This window comes from Palaemon carinicauda, chromosome 3, assembly GCF_036898095.1.
Source record: "Palaemon carinicauda isolate YSFRI2023 chromosome 3, ASM3689809v2, whole genome shotgun sequence".
Classification (NCBI taxonomy): Eukaryota; Metazoa; Arthropoda; class Malacostraca; order Decapoda; family Palaemonidae; genus Palaemon; species Palaemon carinicauda.
Window position 1 is genome coordinate 60,860,023 of NC_090727.1, and position 25,408 is coordinate 60,885,430.

The window sequence follows — 25,408 nt, forward strand, 5'->3', positions numbered from 1 at the left end:
CGGCACAGGTCCCTCGCCCAGAAATAGATTTTTCCTACGTCAAAATCCCTTTTCTGGGCTCGAACCTGTGCCGCCCAGTGAATCTATACAAGAGAAAAATGTCACCAAACTTGCAAAATAAAGGAAAAAACATAAGCGTAAGAGAAATACAGGATGCTTTAATCAGAGATGAGTACCAAAAAACAATTATAAGGGTATCTTAAATATGAACATAAATCCAATAAGGTAGGTATAATAATGCCGTGAGTGATAATATATACAGATACTCAGGAGCATAAAAATTTACAAATATAATAACAGTATTCAGGTGCGAGACCAACGAATACAATAGGGTATAAATGAGGCAGGTAAGAGGGAGAGATAAAGAGTCAAGGCATTAACCTGTGAGTTACTCGGGAGTAACTACGCTCCCTGCGGCTACTGTAGAAAATTTTAGGGCTTCCAAATGTTTAAGGTAGTGTTTCTTGAACACTGACGGTGATTTCCACCCTGTATACCTGGAAAGGTCTGTAAAATTCATGTGGTGAAAGAAGTTCACCGAGGTGGCAACCGCCCTGATATCATGTGCAAGAGGAAAAGAGTCAGGGTTAGCTTGTTTAATAAAATACAAAATTTGTTGCCTGATCCCTTTAATAGTAATGGTACCGCCTTGTTCTCTAACGAATAGAGGCCCCGAGGAGTTAGAGGAGGTCCGGGATAGATAAGACCTAAGAGTAGTGACAGGGCACAGCGACGGATCTTGCGTGAGGGGAACAATTTTCCAGGAGGTCCATCTGTTTTGAGGGTCTTCATTCTTAGCCAAAAAGAATTTGTTAGGAGAAAGAAGGACCTCTCCTGAAGGCAGAAAGTCAATATGACCCGGGTCTCTCGACAAGGCTGCCAATTCAGAAATTCTTGCCCCGGAAGCCAAGCTCACTAGGAAAAGTGTTTTCCTGAGAAGGGGCATGTAATCACAAGAACTGTTAATGGTATCAGAAGCCAATTTGAGTACGTCATTAAGGAACCAGGTCACCGGGGTAGGACGAGTAACCGGTTTCAGTCTGGCACAAGCTTTCGGAATTGAAGCTAACAAAGAGTCGGTTAAGTCTATGTTAAAACCCACTAGGAAGATCTTTTTCAGAGCCGATTTAATAGTGGTGATAGTATTGGCTGCCAGACCTGATTCTAATAAAGATCTAAAGAAAGTGACTGTAAGGTTCAAGTTCATACAGTTCACGTCTGAGTCTATTAAAAATTTTGCCAACTTTTTAACTGCAGAGTCATACTGACGGATGGTGGAATCCCGTTTATCTGATTCTAGGAACAAGGTGTTTTGAGGATCAATATTGGCACCATGCATAGCCGCAAACTTCATAAAGTCCATAAAGTTAGGGCGCTCTGAATGTTTGAGAAAGCGTACACAACGCGTGTTTGTACTATCTGAGACAGAACCGGATTGGGTATCGGGTGAGGGTATAGTCTCAACTCCCGCAGGAGAGGATACCAGTTGCTCTTGGGCCAGTTGGGTGCGACCAAGGCTACTTGTCCCTTGAAGGATCTCAGTTTGTCTAGAACTTTCAGCAAAAGATTCACCGGGGGAAAGAGATAAATCTTTTCCCAGTTGTCCCAATTCTGTGACATGGCGTCTGTGGCGTAAGCCTGAGGGTCTAGATTGGGAGCCACATATACTCTCAATTTGTGGTTGGATTCCGTGGCGAAGAGGTCCACTTGGAGACCGGGAACCTGAGAGAGAATCCACCGAAATGACTTTAGATCGAGTGACCATTCCGATTCTAGAGGGGAGGTCCGGGACAGGGCGTCTGCCACTACATTCCGGACTCCCGCCAGGTGGACAGCTGAAAGATGCCAACGGTTCGAGGCTGCTAGGGAGAATATGGCTATTAGAACATGGTTCAGAGGCCCTGACTTTGACCCGCCTCTGTTGAGGCAGCGGACCACCACTTCGCTGTCGAGGACCAGACGAAGGTGTTGTTTCTTGGGAAGAGCGAGACGTTTCAGGGTTAGAAGAACTGCCATGGCCTCTAGCACATTGATGTGAAAATGGCGGAACAAGGGAGTCCAAAGACCTTGAACTTTCTTGAGCTGAGAATAGCCGCCCCAACCTGATAGGGATGCGTCTGTGTGAATGATTAATTCCGGGGGCGGAAATCGAAGGGGAACTGACTTTGACAGACTGTTTGCTCTTGTCCAAGGAAGAAGTCTTTCCCGTAGAATGGGAGGAAGGCGGACTTTCCTGTCCCGGAGCTTCCGGTTCGCCCTCGAACGCCAGACACGATTGATATCTTTCAATTTTGCCTTCAGAAGAAGATCCGTCACTGAGGCAAACTGAAGGGAACCCAGAATCTTCTCTTGAAGCCGTCTGGAACTTACTTTGTCTTTGAGAAAGCGTTTGGTGTTTCTTGCAATCTCTAACCTCTTGGGTCTGGGAAGACACAGAGTATGAGATATAAGATCCCATTGCAGGCCGAGCCATTGGAACTTCGATTTTGGAAGAAGACGGGACTTCTTGAAGTTGATCTGGAAGCCTAGAGATTGAAGATAATGGATGACTTTGTGAGTGGCTTTTAGGCAATTTTGGGAGGTGTCTGACCAAATGAGCCAGTCGTCCAGATAGGCTACTACTTGAATCCCTTGATTCCTGAGTTCCTGAACAGCGACTTCTGCTAGCTTTGTGAAGATCCTTGGGGCAATGTTGAGCCCGAAAGGCATCACCTTGAAGGAGTAACTTTTGTCCCCTAAGCGAAAGCCTAGGTACGGACGTTAGTGTCTCGCTATCGGGACGTGATAGTAGGCGTCTGTAAGATCGATAGAGGTGGTGACGGCCCCACGGGGAAGTAAGGTCCGCACCTGCGAGACGGTAAGCATTCGAAACTTGTCGCATTGAATGGACAAGTTGAGAAGGGATAGATCTAGAATCACTCTTCTCTTGTCTGAATCCTTCTTCGGAACACTGAACAGCCGACCTTGAAACTTCAGATGTTTCGTTTCTTGTATGGCATTCTTTTGTAAAAGTTCCTGGACAAATTCGACCAGGTCCGGAGTGGAATGTTGACGAAATTTGTTCGGAGGAGGAGGTCCTTGAATCCAACTCCACCCTAGTCCCTTGGAGATGATACTGAACGCCCAGGGACTGAACCTCCATTTGTTGCGGAAGGCATAGAGCCTCCCCCCTACCTGCTGCACCTCAGTATTGGTTTGAGGAGTTGCCTCCACGTCCGCCTCGGAAGTTCTTTCCTCTGCGAAAGGCTCTTCCCCTGCCTTTGTTCTGGTTAGAGCCACGGTGGTAGCCTCTACCTCTACCATAACTCTGGGAAGAGCTATGAGCCTCGTAGGACTGGTTAAAGGCAGGGGAAGTGGCGGAGGCACCAGAAAGCTGGCTCTTAGGTAGCAGAACGGTGACATAGTCATCCGAAGGAGCCCGAGAGGTGGAAGGCTGTGCAGGGGCAACAGAAGATGGAGGAAGAGGCAGCCGGAAGTTGGATGAAGCACTCTGTTGTTGCCTGAACTGGGTGGAGGTATATGGTCTAAGCTTCTTCCTACCCCGGGCTTGATAATTTGCGGGGTCATACTTGCGTTTAGGGGTCAAACCCCAACGGGCTTTAAGGCTCTGATTAACCCTAGTGGCCTCCGCCAAGACTTCCTCTACGAGATCCTCGGGGAAGAGATTTGAACCCCAACAGGAGGACCGGATGAGTTTATTAGGTTCATGCCTAATCGTCGCCTCAGCTAGAACATGCTTGCGACATCTGCGTTTAGCAGTAGCAAAGTCATATAAGTCATAATATAACGACTGTAGCGTAGCCTTGTTGAGAGACTTAAAAATACTCTCCGTATCGTAAGTCAAGGCTATCGACTCCGTGGATGTGGCCAGGTTTAGAGTACGGCCAACACGTAGGCGGGAATCATATTCCTGTTTAATGAGAGATTCCGGGAGACGGGGAAGCTTCTCACTAAACAAGACTGAGGCACAGTCTGCTGCAAGCTTGCCGGAGGTAAAGGTGGTATGGACGTTGTCCCAACACTCAATACCTGAGGGAAGAAGGAGGGAGATTGGATCCACCTCTCGGATGGGAGGCAAGGGCTTCTCCTCCAGAGCATATTGAAAGGCAAGCTCTGCCACCTTATTGACGCATGGAGTCAAGGTGTTCCTGTCCATTAAGAACATCGTAAAGGAGCTTTTATGAGGCGTCAGCATGGTGTTAGTGCAGCCGATGTCATTCAAAAATCTGGCCCAAACAGATTGGGCTTGCTCCTTCGGGAAGATGACCGTCTCTTTGGGGACCTTGTCTAATCGGACTAAAGCTTCCTCGGTAAGTCTGGCATAACCATGAAATGGAAATGCCAGACCCGGAGGAAAGAATTCAAAGTCCTCTAGAGGGCGAGTGCCAAGGCCCTCCAGAGTCAACATTCCGTCTGAGAACGGGGAATGAAGAGCCATCCGCCAGGGGTTGTTCTTGGCAAACGGCGGGAGCTTAGAGGCATCCGGTATGAGAGAGCTTTGGACTCTCTCCGGAGCTCCTTGCTCTAAAGCCCCAATTCTCTGACCGAAGTTAGAGAACATCGTGTCCATCCTCGACTGCATCTCCGAAACCAACTTTTCCTGCATCTCCGACACGATGCGAAGCATAGCTGATTCGGAAAGGCCCGGGCTAGCAGCAGGAGGGGCGGAAGGAACTCCCGGGTCGTGAGACTTAGAGGAGGAACCAGAGGTCTTTGAAGACGGGTTTGTACCAGGTTTAGAGCCATGAGAAGTCTTGTGAGGCTTGCGAGCTTTGGGTAAGGTCCTTGAAGTAGACTTATCCTTAGGGGGAACCGGGTATGAACGTTGAGACGAATCACGGTCCCCAGAAAATCCAAGAAAGGAAGAGCGATCAGAAGAAGAAGAAAGAGCGGGGCTGAGGATAGGAATCTCAGCGCCGGACACACCTGCCTCACTTACCACCCTACCTGTATCCGGCTCGTCTAGCAACATTGGTTCGACGTCCAGGTTCATGGAGGCAACATTGTCCTCCAGACCTCCGGGGGCGTCCGATGGATCTTGCTCTGGGTCGATGAGACCCGTTATAGTGGCATCAATGTGGGCAATGATGGGAGCTGCCACATGCCTAGCCACAGCAGCTGAAGACTTGGCGTTGGGGTAAACCATGGTGCAGTAGTCCTCAGATAGGACGTACGGCCGCTTAGACTTTACATTCCGGGCAAAACCACCAACCCACACCTTCAGTGTGGCCCGAGCCGCAGACTTTTGCTCCGGGGATGCCTGAAATAATAGTGGGAATTATAAAAGGGAAACTCCCAATGATCCTTCAAGACCATAGATATCTTACTAATAGTAAATAAAATAAGAAGGCAATATAGCCAACGGGACTCACCGAGTCAGAACCAAGGGTAGTGATGAGGTCGAAGCAAATCACACAGTTATCCGGGTGCCATACCACAACGTCTTCCAGTTGAACCCCACAAGGGGCGTGAGATCGGCAGACGGAGTGGCCACAAGGCTGGTGCAGAACAGCTGCACAGGCCGGCGTCAGACAATGCACCATCTGTAAAAAGAATAGTATATGAGAAACTGTAATTCTCTTAATTAGGGGCGGGTCTGGAGGACCCGGGCCTAACATAGGTCTAACACAAGATTAGAGCCTAACTACTATTCTATAAGTGGCCTAACATAGGTCTAACACAAGAATAGAGTTTAACTATACTATTCTTTTAAGTAGGGCCTAAAATAGGTCTAACACAAGATTAGACTGTAAAAAATAAAATAAAATTTTTTTTTTTTTTTTTTTTTTTTTTTTTTTTTTTTTTTTTTTTTTTTTTTTTTTTTTTTTTAGGGGCGGGTCCGGAGGACCCGGGCCTAACATAGGTCTAACGCAAGGTTAGAGCTTAACTATAATATTCTTACATAGGGGCGGGACCGGGGGTCCCGGGCCTAAACATAAGTCTAACTTGAAACTAAAGTATAGCCATCCATTCCGGTCAAGCCGGGAGCATAAAAAAGGATGCAAAAACAAGGAATTAAGACACATAGTGTCTGATTTCCCGGGGTGGGGTAGACCCCGGGCCGGGAAATAAAGGTATATTCAATACCAATTCCTTTAGGGACTCCGGGGTAGTGATCTGTCATATATAATCATCATAGGAAATGTTATAAAATAATAGGGGGGCGGAACTGTAACTAAGAACTGCCAATCGAACCCGGAGGGTTTCGTATAACATAAGCCAGAATGAAAAGTGAATATAAAATAGGGTACACCGGGATCCAACTCTGTAGACCGGTGGCCAACCAGACTAGACAGAGACTAAACCGCCGGGCCACCCGGAGGACAAAGTCCATAAACACTTAACTACCCCCTCTAAAAGGAGGGAAGGCAACGGTCCCTTAGTGGAGGGGGGGAGAAGCCTAGCCTCCCACCTAGCTAGAGGGGGAGCGTGGGGGAGGATCACGTGATACGAGGCAGCAGGGCTACCAACTGACGATCCCCAATCAGACAGATCAAACGGAGTAATGGCACAAATATTCATTATAATAATAATAATAGCGTTAAATATATGAATAAACACATTGAAAATTTTTGGGCAAGGCATGCAACATAAATAATTAAAACACAAAAGACACACCTGATGGCTAAAATAACATTGCCGCCTTAGCACGGTCGGCAGCCATAGCGATACGTAAATGATATCGGCCCAAAATTTGAACCACGAGGATTCTAAACGCTAAATAATGAATATTCACAATAACAAATAATATTTGATAAAAAAAAAAATAATACACATAGTAACACCGCAAGTGAAAATTAAAAGCTCTCAAAAACAGGAGTACCAACTGTAGTGAAATCAAGCAAGATCGGTATGAACGAAGAGAATAAACTCCTATAATATAAATATTAAACGATCTAGGTTGCTCAAAACACAGTAAAATCCAGCTTGGTACTTAACTTAGACGGTGTCTCCTGGGAAACCGACGAAGAAGCCATAATTCACTAGAAAATATCCAAAAGCGAGAGCACCAGAAAAAAAGCGGGTTACTTTGAACGTTGTGCTAAAAGGAGTTGGGTTCTGAGCGGATGCATTGTAGTAGTACCGAGTGAGGTTGAACGGCTCTCCTCTATTGGGGTTCTCTGTCGTGGATTAATCTAAATAGTGCGGGACCTCTGGAATATACGCCCAATTTTATACCGACACCAATAGGTGAGCGAGCTAGTTAACCTAGCACTCCTTTACATTTTTTCTCTGGTATATTTAGCAGTAAATTACCTAAGAATAAGTGCTAAATGGAGCTTATTCACTGGGCGGCACAGGTTCGAGCCCAGAAATGGCCATTCTAATATACGGCATTTCAGAAAAAAAAAATTTCAGCCACGTGCTAGGCAAACCATCAAGGGACATTTTCCGACAAATAAACATATAAATGAATCATTACTCTGTGATAGTTCCTTAGTACGTAGTAATTTTGAAAGAAATGGGAAAAAACGAAAAAATGGCAATCACAGGAAAATCGAACACATACTTATATATACGCCATATCTGGCTAAAAAAAAAATAGGCATGGGTAGCCAGATCATCTAGAAACACTTTCCAACACTATAAAAATATAAGTTTTGCGACACTACTTGCCAATTCCTTACGATAACATGACTAAGCAAAAAAATGCAAAACAAATAAAAAGGGGCACTCGCGGAAAAATGCCCAACATTCTAATATACGGCATCTCAGATAAAAAAAAAGACATGCACGTGTTAGCCCAACCATCAAGGCACACTTTCTAACACATAAACATGAAAAAAAAATCAATAATATACGGCAATTCCTTACTACGTAGTAAATTTTTACAAATATTGAAAAAAAAACAGAAATTGGCAACTGCAGTTAAATACCCAATATACCAATAACTACGTCGTATCTGACAAAAACAAAATCACGCATGGGTAGCCAGATCATCTAGACACACTTTCCAACACTAAAAAAGCAAAAGTTTTACGACACTTTCGCAATATCTTACGGAAAAATGACTTGGCAAAAAAATGAAAAAAAATGAAAAAGGGGTACTCGCGGTAAAATGCCCGACATTCTAATATACGGCATCTCAGATAAAAAAAAAGACATGCACGTGTTAGCCCAACCATCAAGGCACACTTTCTAACACATAAACATGAAAAAAAAAATGAATAATATACGGCAATTCCTTACTACGTAGTAATTTTTACAAATATTGAAAAAAAACAGAAATTGGTAACCGCAGTTAAATACCCAATATACCAATAACTACGTCGTATCTGACAAAAACAAAGTCATGCATGGGTAGCCAGATCATCTAGACACACTTTCCAACACTAAACAAGCAAAAGTTTTACGACACTATTTGACAATATCTTACGGAAAAATGACTTGGCAAAAAAATGAAAAAGGGGCACTCGCGGTAAAATGGTCCTCGTGGTGATGAACGACATTTTAACTAAAAAAAAAATCATGCACATGGTAGCCAAACAATCCACCAAGACTTTCCACAACTGATAACCTATACAAGTTGCACCATTCTACGACAATTTCATAATACGTAATAACTTTGATAATTATGCAAACTACCTTAGAAGGGTAAACTCGGTCGCGCTCGACCCCGACGCGTCTCAGAAATCGGGGAAGGAGTACAGCTACAGCAATGCACATCTGGACACTACTAGAGCGTGTAGGGGAGACACCTCCTGCAGGTCGATCACCCACAAATTCAGTCACGGGGGTGAGTCACGTGAGAAAAACCTGTTTTTTTTTGACGCTCGGGGTCGCGAACGACCCATCGTACCTATCCAGGGTTAAATTAGTCAATCAATTCTCCAAATCAAGACATTAGTTCTAGGTCTTCTTTTACACTTATGTCTTGTTTTATAATTATGTTATGTTTTTTGTCTTAAAGTTTGGTATCCTTAATGGTTATCTCGATTCAGATCCTTTTCCTGAAAAAGCAGACTGGACTTCTGTGCCAAAAACTGTCTTGGGCCTCAAGTCCCACATGCCTTTACTAATAAATAGATTTGGCCCTAGCTTCCTTGAGTTTGACAAAATAGAAATATATTTTGCAAGGAAATGGTATATACAGTAGCAATATTCACCATTATATTTGTGACCTAGTTTTATTGAGTTTGGTATTCTTTGTACAACAGGAAATTTATGAAAGAAGAAAACAGTACAGTAGTTGGAAATCCTGCCATATTTTTTCCTTTTCCCATTAACATTTCATTACAACATATGCAGGATTAAGCCTTCTGAAAGTATGCAAAATGCATAATGCACCCAATCTCTTTAAACTAAATTCTTTGGTTTTATAAAGATCAGGAAGTAACCACTAAACTAATTCTAAAACAGATTGTGATTGAATGTAATTTGAGTACCAATGTCTCCAAGCTTTATCATATGATAGGCACCAGTTGTGACTGAGCTTACTAAGAAACAAAAAAATTCCTGCTTATTTTCTGAGAATTGTTTTCTATTAATAAATATCTATGCATATATTTCAATTATTTCTTTATAAACGCACTCTGAAGCAGTACAGTACTATAAGGCGTAGCGGGAACAATCCCTATTTCACTCACAACACCACAAGGGGTATGTTATAAAAAACTCACAAAAAGGCAAATACAAAATAAAAGCATATGTACAAAGGCTAAAATATATAATCTAAAGTAAAATGCCACATGAAAAATGTTCTACAGTCAATCTTACATGTGACACGACTCACTTGTTCTGTGTTGAATCAGGTTCCTTACCTGCACATCAATATTCCGAAATAACATCGCATGTTTTGTCAGTACTGTAAATAGAATGAATGAATGTGACGCAAGTGTATATTATGTGGTTACCACATACTATGCCTATTTACACAGTATGAATTTCATACTAACTTAACATACATCCTGGAAGGCAGACACTTATCAAATATGGTGTTTATTGTATAAGACTTCATTCACACATCTGACTAGTACTTATGGCACCTTAAATCATTAGCTTAAAACACATAGCTTCAATTAAAAAACATATGGCTTCAATGAAAGTCTGCATGTATCATTCATAAGAGTGCTTAAACAAAAAAAAAGCACTGAATATACAGCTCTGTAGAGTAGTGTTCTTCATTGCTGCAGTTTGGATGAAAGCTAGTTCTCAATAAAAAGCTTCGTTGCAAAAATTATCATTTGTGCAGATATTATTAAATGTGTTTATATATAACCCCCTCTCTATTTTCTAATATCTCTGAATACAAAAAATACATAAAGCAGACTTCGATAAATTAAAGACTGTATTTAGATTGTTTAACAACAGTTAGCTCAACTAGGCAATCTACGACTGTTTTTTCAGCCTCAGGATACGAATTTAAAAAAAAAAAGTTGTAAAAAATATAAATAAAGTATGCATAAAAAAGCTATTGATACTAAACATACTGCAAATATATATTTATATATTTTTATATACTTCACAAGATATCCTAATATAGTCTGACAATATGCTGATTCTTTTGTAAGCTTCAACTATTTTTTCTGTGTAAAGACTTATGTAGTATGTTACTTATACTAATGCTGTAGTGAAATAAAAATATATGCTTGTCAATTAATTCATGTAACTGAATCGTCACAGCTGTAATTTTGCACTTTCTACAATATGATTATCAATTCACAAATCAATTTATAATGAATTCTCAAGTGCAACATAAGGCACATGCCTGAATCAAGGATATTAATTTCTATATTTTTCTTCACATATCTCGTAAATTTCTTGGTTAGCCACTCATAGGGTATTTTCAAAGGGGGGAGGGGGTCAAGGCTACACAACAATAATCCCCAAACATATTAGAGATTAGCATTTCAATTAGAAATTAGTAAACAAAGCTCATGCTCGGCCACAAATAGTACGGTTATTGATATTTTTGTGCGAGATACACAACGTTTTAAGTCTTTAAATATATATATATATCTATGTGTATATTTACTCATGAAAAACTAATTTCAGCTTAATAACATACTTGTTTCCAATATCATTGTGTTATCTTCACACAACAAGATAACATCCAACATGTTATCACAGCGTGGCAGTTGGGCCCAGCATGAACCTAACTCAGGATGACCTAGTATTTAGCGCGGGTCATACGGCAGAAGAGTCAGCCTGTGCTCGGCGTTTAGCGTCTAAGCGCTGTAGCTTGTTATCAACTTCTGTTGTCATTTTCAACAAATCTGGTTGTCCAGGTACAGAGGTGAGATGTGACCTTGCCGATCTTCTAGAACCATGGCGGGTCAGTGTACCTGTCTGGGGAGTACTCAGTACATGTCGACCCAAGGCATTCATGTAATCCGGGATAAGTAATGTCAGCTCTAGAATCTGAAAATTAAGTAAACTTAAGTGCACATACTCAAAACCTTACCAATAAGTATCCAAAAGTTTGTTTTCTAAAATACAAACCCACCTTTAAATGTGCCTTAAACTACTTAATGTTAATGAAAGAAACCAACTGGAATGACTCTGACTGCTGTGGAGTACCAGCAATGATACAAGATAGGATGTTAAACCCAGACAACTGGGAAGCTTCCTCTTGTATCTAGTATACAGTATATCAAACTCTGGTGTAGTAAAATTTAGATATGTCCGTTTGCATGACTTTAAAGCTCTTCCTCTTCACAGTATATAATAGGATATAAATATTTGCAGATTTGAGTTTTACAGATCTTCTCGCTACACTGAATTAATGTATTGCGGTTCCTGTCCGTTACGATTGGTGTACTTCTTGACGTTCTTGATTGCTTTCCTACCTTAAATTACACAACCTTTCCAGTGTAACAATTATAGTGTTAACCTCTCTAGTTATTAACATCTTTTCACTGGTCATATTATTTTATACAACTTTTACCATGGTCCCTAAGAGAGCTTCATCATCTGCCAAAGAGTGTAAATATCTTAAAACTAAAGGTAGAGGTAACAAATTTTATGGAAGATATGCATTTGCAGCTGTGGGCAGAATGTTCCCCATGAATGAGAGCACCGTGTAGTACATCCATAAAAATCTAATCAACATTCATGCTGCCGTAAGTGCAAGTACCCACTGCTAAATAAGTAACAGGTATGACAAGAAAGGGACAAGATAGTAATCTAGATGGAGAATGTCTTTTTCATGTGGATTATGGACAAGCATCACAAAGGCATAATAGTGGCCTCTAATTTTTATCAATCAGCAATCTATATTTTGATTTCATTTTATTTCCATTGGTTACTGAATCTCTATTTGATACCCTTTTACTTATTTGTTGGGAACTTTTTTTTTCTGGTACATCCAAGCATTATTGATCCTGTCTACACTTTATTCTTATATTTTTCAAGTTCAAATAGTTCTTCAAATGTCAGTTCCTTTGTCTCAGTAAATAGCTGTTGAATGTCTTCATCAACTTCTAACTCCGATGTTTCTTAACCCTCCGGTGATCCTATGATGCAACGACATGTGAAAATATTTATTGCCGTGAGTGATCCGATGACACAAATTGACGCGTCATACGTAACTTATTTTGGGGGGAAATTCGGCGTAAATACGCACGTTACTCAAGGAAAACGAAACTCACACTACGAGTGGGCAGATGGTTGAGGGACATGTGAAGCCTAAAAGAAAATGGGTAGAAGCAGCGCATGCATGGCAGGCCTATGCTGATTCCCAATAAGACCTATTTTTTTCAATTTACGCTCTCGTAGAAAAATGTTTCTGGGCAGGTTAGTGCATATATAAATAACTGCAATATAAATGTGTCATAAATGATAAGAAAGAACATTCTTTGTACTTTTACACGGTATATAAAACAATATAAAAGCATTAACGCATCTATACATAAAATGTTATCTTAAAAACACCTACAATAAAATTGCAAAACTTACTCTGTTATCTAATGGTAAATTGCTCTGTATTTTTCCCACAATATATATATATATATATATTGTATTTATTCATTATATTTGAAATTTAATTGCCTCTACAATGATGCGTTTAATTTTTCCTCATCTTTATTTGTAATGACATAACAATGAAAAACATCAATATTAGTTGGTTAGAAAATCTGAAATTTTTGCTCCAAAAAATAACCTATCATTTTATTAATTTACACCTTACTTTCTAACACATCTATTGGAAAGAGGTTGCATTCACATGAAAAATATGCAATTCTACACAATTTGAGTATCATAAAAATCCCCAAACATAATGATTGTATTTATCATGAATTTCTAAGAAAGAATATGATTTTTTTCAAATATTTCATGTTCAACGCAGATTTTTTTATTATTTTTTAGCATTCCAGTTATGTTTTTTTACATTAGTGCAAAGTTCAATCTTTTCCCAATAAGATTTAACAAACCAGAAGCCTTAATCTGTTATAGTTTGGACGTACCAATTCAAAAAATAAAAGTCTAAGGCATATGCACTGTACCTCACCTCGACTTTTGTAGGGCATAAGCGCCAAAGGGTTAAACTAATTCTTTTTATTTCTTCATCATTCATACATTCCTTTGCTACTTCCTGCCATGCTGAAGCTATACTCTTCATCGCATTTAGAAATGTTGAATTCCTTCCTGAATAACAGGAGTGTCTTTTGTACATTAGCTTGGTGAACTCCTGAGAGAAAGTGTTTCGTTAAGCATATGCTTAAAATGTTGCATGAGCACTTTCCTCCATAGATTAAGAAAGTGAAGTTGTGTATAAACACAACTTTCACATCAGGATGCAAATCACCCAAGTCATATGGATGTCCTAGAGCATTATCTAAATGGAAATTTACTGTCTACTAATAGACTGTAGCAAGTTAAAAAACCTGTTGGAGGGTAGCATCATCAAAGGACCTCAGGGGTTTCACAGTAGGCATTACTAACAGGTCTTTGCAGCATCCCTCCAGTCCCTGGTTGCACTGAATCTTAAGCATTCTACTTTACCACTAAACTTTCAGTTCATATTGCATCTGTGTGGTTTATTTTCAGTGCCACATGGGTGTTGGAAGGCCTCCTAAGCCCCATTGCCAGGCTTAAAGGCTTAAATTCATAAATTCAAAATGATAAGCTTTATCCTTGTAGAGTATACTAAAACAGAAATACCTATGCAATGTAACCTACATAAGTAATAATTTTGTTTATAAGATAACTAATACTAAACTAGAAACCTTGCTATAGAGCATCATCATTCAATAAACATACCTTTGGTTTGTTCATGCAGAGGAGTTTGTGAGTGCCAGGGGGATGCTGAGTACCGTCATCCTCCATTGTGTGCACAACTAGCATGAAGTCCTCTTGACAGCCACCAAATGTCACAACAGAACCATAAGCATACCTAGTAGTACAAATACAAACGAGCCCTTTTAGCATTACTGACGATATAAAAAAATGTTATTATATATGGGGAAATGCATTTACTAATCTACATAAAACTAATGAAATTTTGACAACTATAATGTTATCTTTTTACACAATGGATGCAATATTTTCTTTTTAAATAAAATGGTAGAAAAAATTTCAACAGTTTTGCGTACAAAATTAAGCGTAATGAAATGGAAATGAATAAAACTAGAGAAAAAAATTCTTAGAAAAACCAATATTGTTCAAAATATTTCTCGGTGGCTCTCTTACCTGCCCACAGACGCCATACTCGCATGATCTAGGAGGGTTATAGCATCCTCACTGACAGCAACCCACACAGGGGTTGGAGGACCATCTGTTGTTGGAGTGGCTGCAGGAAATAGTGTTGCACCATAGAACGGCCACTTTCGAGTGCAAGTTAAGTAAATTCTCACGCAATCGCTTTGAGTTCTTCCTCTAAGACCCACCCATTTTTCTTGTAAACTATCCAAAAGAGATCTGAAAAAATATAGAGACATCGTATATAGAGTATAATAAATCTTTTTGAATTAAATATACTAAATTGATGATGACTGCTCAAATTCTCTTTCGTCCCTCTTACTTTATTTCTATTGTTTTCTTTAATATCTTCATACTTTTATACAGTATGTTATACACAATAGTATTATTAATTAACTTTGGAATATATACAGTACAGTAATACAATGAATTTGCCTATATAAGGGAATTTGAGAAATAAGGTACCCTAAGAGCCATTATAAAATGCCCAAGAATTGACAGAAAGGTCAATCCTCTTATGAAGGGTGGGAAAGAAAACAGGAAGGGCAACTATATTCATATTTCACTCTTTTTAAATATCTAAACAACAATGCACCAAATAGTATCTAGCACATTATAATATCACTAACATAAAAAGAACTTTTCTAACTAAATTCAATATTTCAATACCTGTACTTATTGGGATTCACATAGGTAATAACTACGAACCCAAGTAACTAGAGAAGGATACAATGTACATAGCACTATCTGGCGAGTCAAAGGACCCAATAACTCTCTTATGGTAATAAAATGTAGGTTAACATTTTCTTATAAACAATGTAGATAAGATGAGTTGAGGAGATTGGGTTAATGTTGATAATCAGGTAAAGTTATTGCCTAGCAGCGTGAGAACGATAGTGTTGGTTGGTCCACAGTGGGGGAGGGCTTTAGGTGTTAAAAAATAATGATCTAAAAGTCAACAAGCTTGTTGGAAAGAAAGTATTCTCCCACATTAAAAGACTGTAAATTGATATGACTATAAAGTATTTCAACTAGTTTACTGAACTACTTTTCATGGAAATTACCTAAAGAAGCAAGGTAAAATTAAAGAGTTTTATGGCCAGGTGAAAAGGGAACAAAGTGAACAGATGAAAAGTAAAAGGCAAAAATCTATGGAGCTCAGGGCAAAGTGCAGTGTATAAGACCTATGTAGTATAACAATGTAAAGTACTGTATATATTCTTTATAAAGGGAAATGTACACTAAGTGGTAGGCCCTCTTAGCAGTAACTATTTTATGAATAAAAAAAAAGTGGTACCAAAAGCAACTCCACACTAATTTGATAACTGATTTCATTGGCTGAAGTTCTTCAGCGTAGAACATCCACACATGAGTACAACATAACATGTACCTAATGCATCACCGGCCTTTAACATCAAAGACAATGCCTTAAGGCGTGTGCAGAAGCTTCACAGACAGTAATTGTATTTCTGAATGATATGACAGCTTTCTATATCACTAAAGACTCTTTAATAATCATAACAATTTTACTACTGTGTTGAAGTAACTTTGCCAATTAAAAATAAAGAGTAAACAGATTATGTTACTTTTGCTCTTCCTCGTTGAGGTCTTCCCTATATCTTGTAGGGTAGAACTTTGTGAAAGCTTCTTGAATATGAGCTGCTCAAGGTCCAGATGATCCTGAACCTCTTGATCTCTCGCTCTTGACCTCTCCCATATCAATCTGAAATTTGTTTAAAATTTTCAAATATATATTCTAGTACATATGGGTATTTGAAATACAATAGACCCTTTGCTTAATTGTATAAATTTATAAAATACAACACTGTATTATAACAGCCTACACCATTCATGTTAGCAGCACCTGTAAAGTAATATTATAATACTGTAATAAACTTATCCCAACACTACTCCAATGAAAAAGATCTACAACCCTCTTCATCTGAAATTCCATAAAACCATAAAAAAAAAGTTTACAATGCATTTCATTAAAATGATATTTTAATTATAAAATAAATTTTTGAATATACTTACCCGGTGAATATATAATAGCTGCAACTCTGTTGCTCGACAGACAAAAACCAGTAAAAACTCGCCAGCGATCGCTATACAGGTTACGGGTGTGCCCATCAGCACCAACTGTCGGCCAGATACCACTCTCGATGTAAACAAAGACTCAATTTCTTCTCATCCCACTGCGTCTCTATTGGGGAGGAAGGGAGGGTCGTTTAATTTATATATTCACCGGGTAAGTATATTCAAAAATTTATTTTATAATTAAAATATCATTTTTAAATATTTAACTTAGCCGGTGAATATATAATAGCTGATTCACACCCAAGGAGGTGGGTAGAGACCAGAGTTAAATATGTTTACATCGTATAAGCTAAGAGTTTTTTATTTCATTTTGGCAGTTATCAATATAAAAAACCAAAATAAATAGGTACCTGGTAAGGAAGTTGACTTAGACGATTACTCTGCCTTGTAAGTACGTCTTCCTTACGGAGCCCAGCGATCCTCTTAGGATGCTGACAGACCCCCAGGAGCTGAAGTATCAAGGGCTGCAACCCATACAACAGGACCTCATCAAACCCCTAATCTGGGCGCTCTCAAGAAATGACTTTGACCACCCGCCAAATCAACCAGGATGCGAAAGGCTTCTTAGCCTTCCGGACAACCCATAAAAACATTAAAACATTTCAAGAGACAGATTAAAAGGATATGGAATTAGGGAATTGTAGTGGTTGAGCCCTCACCCACTACTGCACTCGCTGCTACGAATGGTCCCAGTGTGTAGCAGTTCTCGTAAAGAGATTGGACATCTTTTAAGTAAAATGACGCGAACACTGACTTGCTTCTCCAATAGGTTGCGTTCATGATACTTTGCAGAGATCTATTTTGCTTAAAGGCCACGGAAGTTGCTACAGCTCTAACCTCGTGCGTCTTAACCTTAAGCAAAGATCGGTCTTCCTCACTCAAGTGTGAATGAGCTTCTCGTATTAACAATCTGATAAAACATGACAAAGCATTCTTTGACACAGGCAAGGATGGTTTCTTAACCGAACACCATAACGCTTCAGATTGGCCTCGTAAAGGTTTAGTACGAGCTAAGTAGAACTTAAGAGCTCTAACAGGGCATAAGACTCTTTCTAGTTCATTGCCTACGATCTCCGATAAGCTGGGAATATCGAAAGATTTAGGCCAAGGACGAGAAGGTAGCTCATTTTTGGCTAGAAAACCAAGTTGCAGAGAACAAGTAGCTTTTTCTGACGAAAATCCGATGTTCTTGCTGAAGGCATGAATCTCACTGACTCTTTTAGCCGAGGCTAAGCATACCAGGAAAAGAGTCTTAAGAGTGAGATCTTTCAGGGAGGCTGACTGTAAAGGCTCAAACCTGTCTGACATGAGGAATCTTAGGACCACGTCTAAATTCCTTAGTGGTCTCGAAAGACTTAAGGAGGTCTTGCAGATCTTTATTGTTGGAGAGATCTAAGCCTCTATGCCGGAAGACCGATGCCAACATGCTTCTATAGCCCTTGATAGTGGGAGCTGAAAGGGATCGTCCTTTTCTCAGGTATAAGAGAAAATCAGCTATTTGGGCTACAGAGGTACTGGTCGAGGATACAGAAACTGACTTGCACCAGTCTCGGAAGACTTCCCACTTCGATTGGTAGACTCTAATGGTAGACGCTCTCCTTGCTCTAGCAATCGCACTGGCTGCCTCCTTCGAAAAGCCTCTAGCTCTCGAGAGTCTTTCGATAGTCTGAAGGCAGTCAGACGAAGAGCGTGGAGGCTTTGGTGTACCTTCTTTACGTGTGGCTGACGTAGAAGGTCTACTCTTAGAGGAAGACTTCTGGGAACGTCTACTAACCATCGAAGTACCTCGGTGAACCATTCTCTCGCGGGCCAGAGGGGAGCAACTAAGGTCAACCTTGTCCCTTCGTGAGAGGCGAACTTCTGCAGTACCTTGTTGACAATCTTGAATGGTGGGAATGCGTAAAGATCCAGATGTGACCAATCTAGGAGGAAGGCAACTATATGTATTGCTGCTGGGTCCGGGACTGGAGAGCAATAGATTGGAAGCCTCTTGGTCAGCGAGGTTGCAAAGAGATCTATGGTGGGTTGACCCCAAGTCGCCCAAAGTCTCTTGCACACATCCTTGTGGAGGGTCCATTCGGTTGGAATTACTTGACCTTTCCGACTGAGACAATCTGCTAGGACGTTCAAGTCGCCCTGGATGAACCTCGTTACTAGGGAGATGCCTCGATCTTTTGACCAGATGAGCTGGTCCCTTGCGATCTCGTACAACGTCAGTGAGTGGGTACCTCCCTGTTTGGAGATGTACGCCAAGGCCGTGGTGTTGTCCGAGTTTACTTCCACCACTTTGCCTCGAAGGAGATACTCGAAGCTTCTCAAGGCCAGATGAACCGCCAAAAGCTCCTTGCAGTTGATATGCATGCTCCTCTGACTCGAGTTCCACAGACCTGAGCATTCCCGACCGTCCAGCCCAAGTCCGATGCTTCCGAGAAGAGAACGTGGTTGGGTATCTGAACTGCCAGGGGAAGACCCTCTCTTAGGCTGATATTGTCCTTCCACCAAGTCAGACAAGACTTTATCTTTTCGGAAATCGGGATCGAGACCGCCTCTAGCGTCTTGTCCTTTTTCCAGTGAAAAGCCAGATGGAATTGAAGAGGACGGAGGTGTAGTCTTCCTAATGATACAAATTGCTCCAGGGATGACAGCGTTCCTACCAGACTCATCCACAGTTCTTTCTTCAGCATCTTCTGGATGGAGAGCAGGGCTTGATCTATTCTGGGGGCCGACGGAAAAGCCCGAAAAACTTGACTGTGAATCTCCATCCCTAAATACAGAATAGTTTGGGATGGGACCAGCTGTGACTTTTCCAAATTGACTAGGAGTCCCAATTCCTTGGCCAGATCTAGAGTCCAATTGAGATCCTTCAGACAGCGATGACTGGAAGAGGCTCTGAGAAGCCAGTCGTCCAAGTACAGGGAGGCTCTGATCTCCGATAGCTCGAAACTGGTACCCCACATTCCTGTAAACAAACCTCAGAAACGGTTGGGAATCCGGGTGTATAGGAATGTGGAAGTATGCCTCCTGAAGGTCGAGAGAGACCATCCAGTCGCCTTCCATAAATGCTGTCAAGACAGCCTGGTAGACTTCATCGCGAAGTTTGTCTTGACAATGAACACATTGAGCGCACTTGCCTCTTACGTACTCCTGCAGTGAACATGGCTGCCAAATCATGGAGCCATCCCTGAGGGACTTGTCTCTGCAGAGAACGTGGCTGTCAGATCATTGGAGCCATCCCTGAAAGCCTTGTTTATGCATGACATAATTGTACAGCAAAACTTCAAAAGCTCGAAAACAGCTGTGAAGTTGACCTGTAAAATCATGGAGCGTCTCCTGGCCAGGCGCCAGGGAGAGTCTACGAGATTTTAGAAGTCTATCTGGGCAGAGGCAGGAACTCCCAAGCCGAGAACTTCTCTCGTGTCATATCAGACTCTCGCTCTATAAACCAGTTTAAAAGAAGGGAAAGCAAAGGCTGTATCCCCCAAACTCCTCCTGGTGATAAACCAGTCGCCTAGCAAACGTAAAGCTCTCTAGGAGAGCGAGAGAGCACTAGCTTATAAAACAACGGCTTCGAAGTAGCTAGGCCTAGTGTAAGCTCTGACGTTTAGGCGAACGAGGAGCAGCAGTTACAAAAAGATCCGGACAAAGATCCTTAAAAATCAGCATGATTTAATTAAAGTCCATAGAGGGCTAAGCAGCTTTAGGCTCCTCTCCGTCTGACAGAGTCCTCAAGGGAATATCAGTAGGAGGGGGAACAGCAACTTCCTCATCTAAAGGAACCTTGTCCGATAATAGCTAAGTCTCAAGCAAGGGAGAGACCTACCGTGGTGGCAATGCTTTACAAGCAGAGTCCACACGCACTGGTGCATTAGTAGCGGACCAGGACGCAACGTCATGTAACTGCTTGACAGTCTGTGAACTGTCAACAACAACAGGTGAGAGAGACCAGGACGCAACGTCATGTAACTGCTTGACAGTCTGTGAACTGTCAACAACAACAGGTGCGTGAGGACGCACAGCGTCCACTCGAGACTGCTTTGACCGCCTAGATTGAGCAGTCAAAACAACTCTAGAATGCGGAGGTTGACGCACAGCGTCAAAACAAGTCAACTCCGATTGTTAGCGAACGTCCTGAACGTCAACAGGAGCATCAGCAAGTGGCCTAACGTCCAAATGTGGCTGAAAATCCACACGAGACCGCATCGAGTGTGGTTCTAAACAACCTGACTGACGTGACTTAGCTACACCAACGTCACCAGGACGCACAAAGGAACGTTAGGTTGGCTGAAAGCCAGGATCTCGATGAGATAAACGGCTAGGCTCAACGTACTAATCGGCAGAATAGTCTTCCATAATAACCATAAGGGAGGCAAGCTTATTCTGCATGTCTTGCCGTACAACCCATTTAGGATCAACGGAAATGGTTGCGGTAAGAGACGAGGGTAACGTCTGTGACCGCAAAACCTTGCCAACAAAAAGACTCTCGGAGTCTGTGTTACGCTTTTGTTAGGCGGCGAGCAGTTTTCCGATGACTGCATAGGGTCAGAGCTGTCCTAATGGCTACAACCAGGACGCTGGACCTGTCATGAAAGGACTGACTTTCGCTTAAGGGCCTCGAAACCTTGTTTCAGGTTTCTTATGCGAAAAGCCTTCGGATGACGAGGAGAAAATTGTCTCTCTCGCCTTATGGTAGGGGAGATCTTGGTAAGATACACCCGATACCATAGAGGGAACGTCTGTTCGCTGATCAAGGCCTCTCGAACCCATAAGTCGTACGACATTACTTCTACCCTGGGCTTGGGAGCTTGCAAGAGGTCCCGGACTAGGTGAACGACAGGCACTAACAGACGAACCCTCGGTTACGCAACACTGTAACACTTTGCGCAATATCACTTTATCACTACGATTTTCTGTTTGCACTTATTTCACTGAAATCGAAACTTTTACTGATTTCTACCTGAAGCACGCAATTCTACCCTCATCAAAAGGTAGTAAATGCGAAATCAGTCGTATAATGCAAGCACATTAATACCAGCAAAACACAGTAAACATCTTTTAAGATAAAAAATTCAGTGGCTGGGGAAGAGACTAAACACTAGTTCATTCAAAACTACGTTTTCAATCTTTCACCGTACATTGCCTGGGGACGAGAATAAAACTAAAAACGTTTTATCCTTTCTCCCCGTACAGAGACTAGGGACGAAAGTAACTCGAGAACAACGTTACCCGCTTGAACGGAACATTTTCTCTCCTCTCTCTCCCTCCGTCTCTATCTCTCTCTCTCTCTCTCTCTTGATTTCGCACCTAAGAGAAGAGCCCAATTACGTTTCGTCAAAAAAACATGTTATTTGACCAAGGAAAAAACTGAAAGGTTTTTCAATTAAAAAGTTCCTTTAAAATAGAATTTAAAACATTTAAGCTTTGAAAGAAGAATGAACAAAACGTCAGAATCGATTTACTCTTTCTGCAAAGTGAAACCGTGATACTCTCTCTCTCTATCGTAACGATAGAGCGCAAACTGCGTAGCATAAATAAACTAAACGTTAGTTCTTCTTTGAAAACAGTACGAAGACTATTCAAAGAAAATCTTTCATAAAATATTTATTAAAAATATTCATTTAAAAAGTTTTAAATCATTAGCTCTTTAAAAGCTATTACGATTGAAAAGGGCTCAACGTTGTTTAACTTCGGTTTCCAAGTTAGGACCGCCTACTCTCAGGAAGGGTCGCATATAAACAAATCATTAAAATTTATTTTTATGTTTATTATAAATGGAAAGTTAATCGAAGAGGCCTAATAAAGGCGGTGAGATATAAAATATATAGAGGAAAATCTATAATTAATTTATAACGTGATAAGATAATTGCTAAAAGCCTAAACACACTTCCGTCTAAGGGAAGGGTCGGCCATTTAAAAGTCAAAGAAAGTCCATACTCTCTTTGTCATCAAAAATTAAATCTATCCAAAAACGAGTTCAAGATTTAAGATGAAGATAAAACACCTGCACTGCAAAAGCTCAAACCAAAATGAAGTACTTCACCAAATATGTTGAGAAAACTCCAGGTTCTACAGCGAGTAAAAGTACGTCTTGTCGACACGTCGACAGAGAAGAAATTGAGTCTTTGTTTACATCGAGAGTGGTATCTGGCTGACAGTTGGCGCTGGTGGGCACACCCGCAACCTGTATAGCGATCGCTGGCGAGTTTTTACTGTTTTTTGTCTGTCGAGCAACAGAGTTGCTGCTATTATATATTCACCGGCTAAGTTAAATATTTAAAAATCTATATTCATAAAACTTGGGTGCTAGTAAGAATAAATACTTTTGTGTGTTTATCAGAGACCTGTCTGGCAGTGTACAGTATGTTGTAAAGTAGCAACATTTCCTTCAAACTTGATCAAAATTGTGCAATTTTTATATATATTTACTGTACATACGCTTGATGCAGTACAAACTGATAATTATTTATTGAAAATTATGTAATACTGTAATCCTTTTCCAACTAGCCATGCAGCTTGGTTGGTGCTACTAACAACAACAATATCAGCAACAATAATAATAACAGGAATGACCCTTCTTATAATTTGATTTATGTTATGCAGCAAAGGACAAAAAATTTGAAAATAAAATAAAATCCCTGACAGCAAAATGTAGAAAACAGTTAAACAAATTTGTAAAGCACACCAACATAAAAGTTCTGCTTGACTCCAAATTTAGCTTAACACTGATAATACACTCTAATATCAAATGTGCAGTTACTTGTTTCACTTATAAAATTCCCAGTACAGTCAAATTAACCTGAAACATCTTATCCTTACTCCCATTCCCTTGACTCATAAAATGTCCAACTCTTTAAGGTTAAAAAAGGGATTTTGACGAAGGAAAAATCTATTTCTGGGCGAGGAACCTGTGTCGCCCAGTGAAATGCTCCTTAAAGCACCATTTCAAAGGTATAAATACTGCTAAATATACCAGAGAAATAAGTTGCATGGAATGCTAGGAATATATCCAGCTCGCTCACCCCTAAAGGGTGTCTGTATTAAAACTGGGGCGAGAGATACCACTACCAGAGATCCCTCTCCAATTAGACTTCTCCCTCCTCAAAATCCCCCGTTACTACGAGGTGTCGTTCACTACAGCTACTGCCCCCCCCCCCCCCCCCCCACCACCACTACCTAACCTACTCCCATCATTCCTTGTTAGCACCCGTGATCGTTATTTTTACTTCCATAAGGATTCTTCACTTTCATCCTATCAAGCCATAAACCGAAAAGAAAGAATTCATGAATAATTCTACCATACCTGAGCCATGAGAGTAGCTAATTCAAGCGCCAATTCTTTAGTGATGGGAAATTTACCCTGTTGAATTTGCTGATTCACCTGATAGCAGAATAACAACTTCTCTCTGTCCGTCTCATATTTACATAATGCCCTGCAGTACAGACGCGACATGTGTGATGAGGAAAAGAATCAGCATCTATAAGTAAATACCATTTCTTCAGTCTTATGGTATACAGTATTGCACTAACTGTAAATCACAAAAAATAATAAAGCTTATAAATCAATATTGAAAGTTACTAAACTTCAAATTATATTATTTCAAATTTACAAATAATTAAGCAATAAGAATAATTACACTCATATATTACAGCTTTTAATGTAATAAGGATAATCAACAATTAAAGACAAAAATACGAATGCTGTAGCTCTTATGTACTGTCAATTTGATAAAAATAGAAAATGTTACAAAATTTGTTTATTCTGTAAAAAAAAGAAAAAATGAAAATCTAAGCTGCAAAATGGAATTTTAATAATGAAATTTGTTATTTGTATACTCACCTGATGTTCATTTTGCTTCTCTTTCAAAGCTTCATTTAAATCAGCATTTACCCCAAAGCTGAAAATCTGTTTTCTTTCCATTCAATAGGCTTAGACCTTCAGTACAGCACGATGACAATCTAGTCATTAATGACGATAACCTGAGAGTGGATATATAGTAGCTGCCTAGTCTTTTAGTCCCGAAATTGAAACCAACTGTCTATCCTCTAGACGTCACAAGTCAGTGGGGAGGTTGATGGGTATGCATATGAACACCAGGTAAATAAAATAATAAATCTTACGATTGAAATTGTTTATTTCTATGAAGACCCCTGATGTTTATATTGCTGACTTCCACACTTTCATGGAACTGGGTCAATGAAGGATAGAGAGAGGAAATTTAAAATCCAAAATTAATCAACTTGTCTAACACCTTACTCTCACTATAGTCTATAGTCAATTCTTTTTAGTGAGGCAGATTTGCACTGACCCGCAGGGGTGCCCTTTTAGCTCGGAAAAGTTTCCTGATCGCTGATTGGTTGGACAGGATGATTCTAACCAATCAGCTAGCAGGAAACTTTTCCAAGCTAAAAGGGCACCGCTGCGAGTCAGTGCAAATGTGCCTCATTAAAAAAAAATTGAGTATAGTACCTTGGTAAAAAAGTCTTCCAATAAAGTGTGTTCTAAGTTGATTCTTCATATTTCATTCCCATATACGACCCCACCATCCAAATTACTTACCTAGATACATTACTCAACACTGTATTACAAAGGAAAAATTAATCTTAAAATTACCTTCGTCTTTCATCTGATTTGGATCCAATTCCTAGTGGTGAGTCTATATGACCAAGCTTTTAA

General features: G+C 40.4%; 1 pseudogene; it reads right to left on the reverse strand.

The window, feature by feature from the left end:
• Positions 1-8,673: 8,673 nt before the first annotated feature.
• The window catches only part of LOC137632060 (uncharacterized protein CG43867-like), a 116,417-nt pseudogene continuing 99,682 nt past the window's right edge, over positions 8,674-25,408 (reverse strand).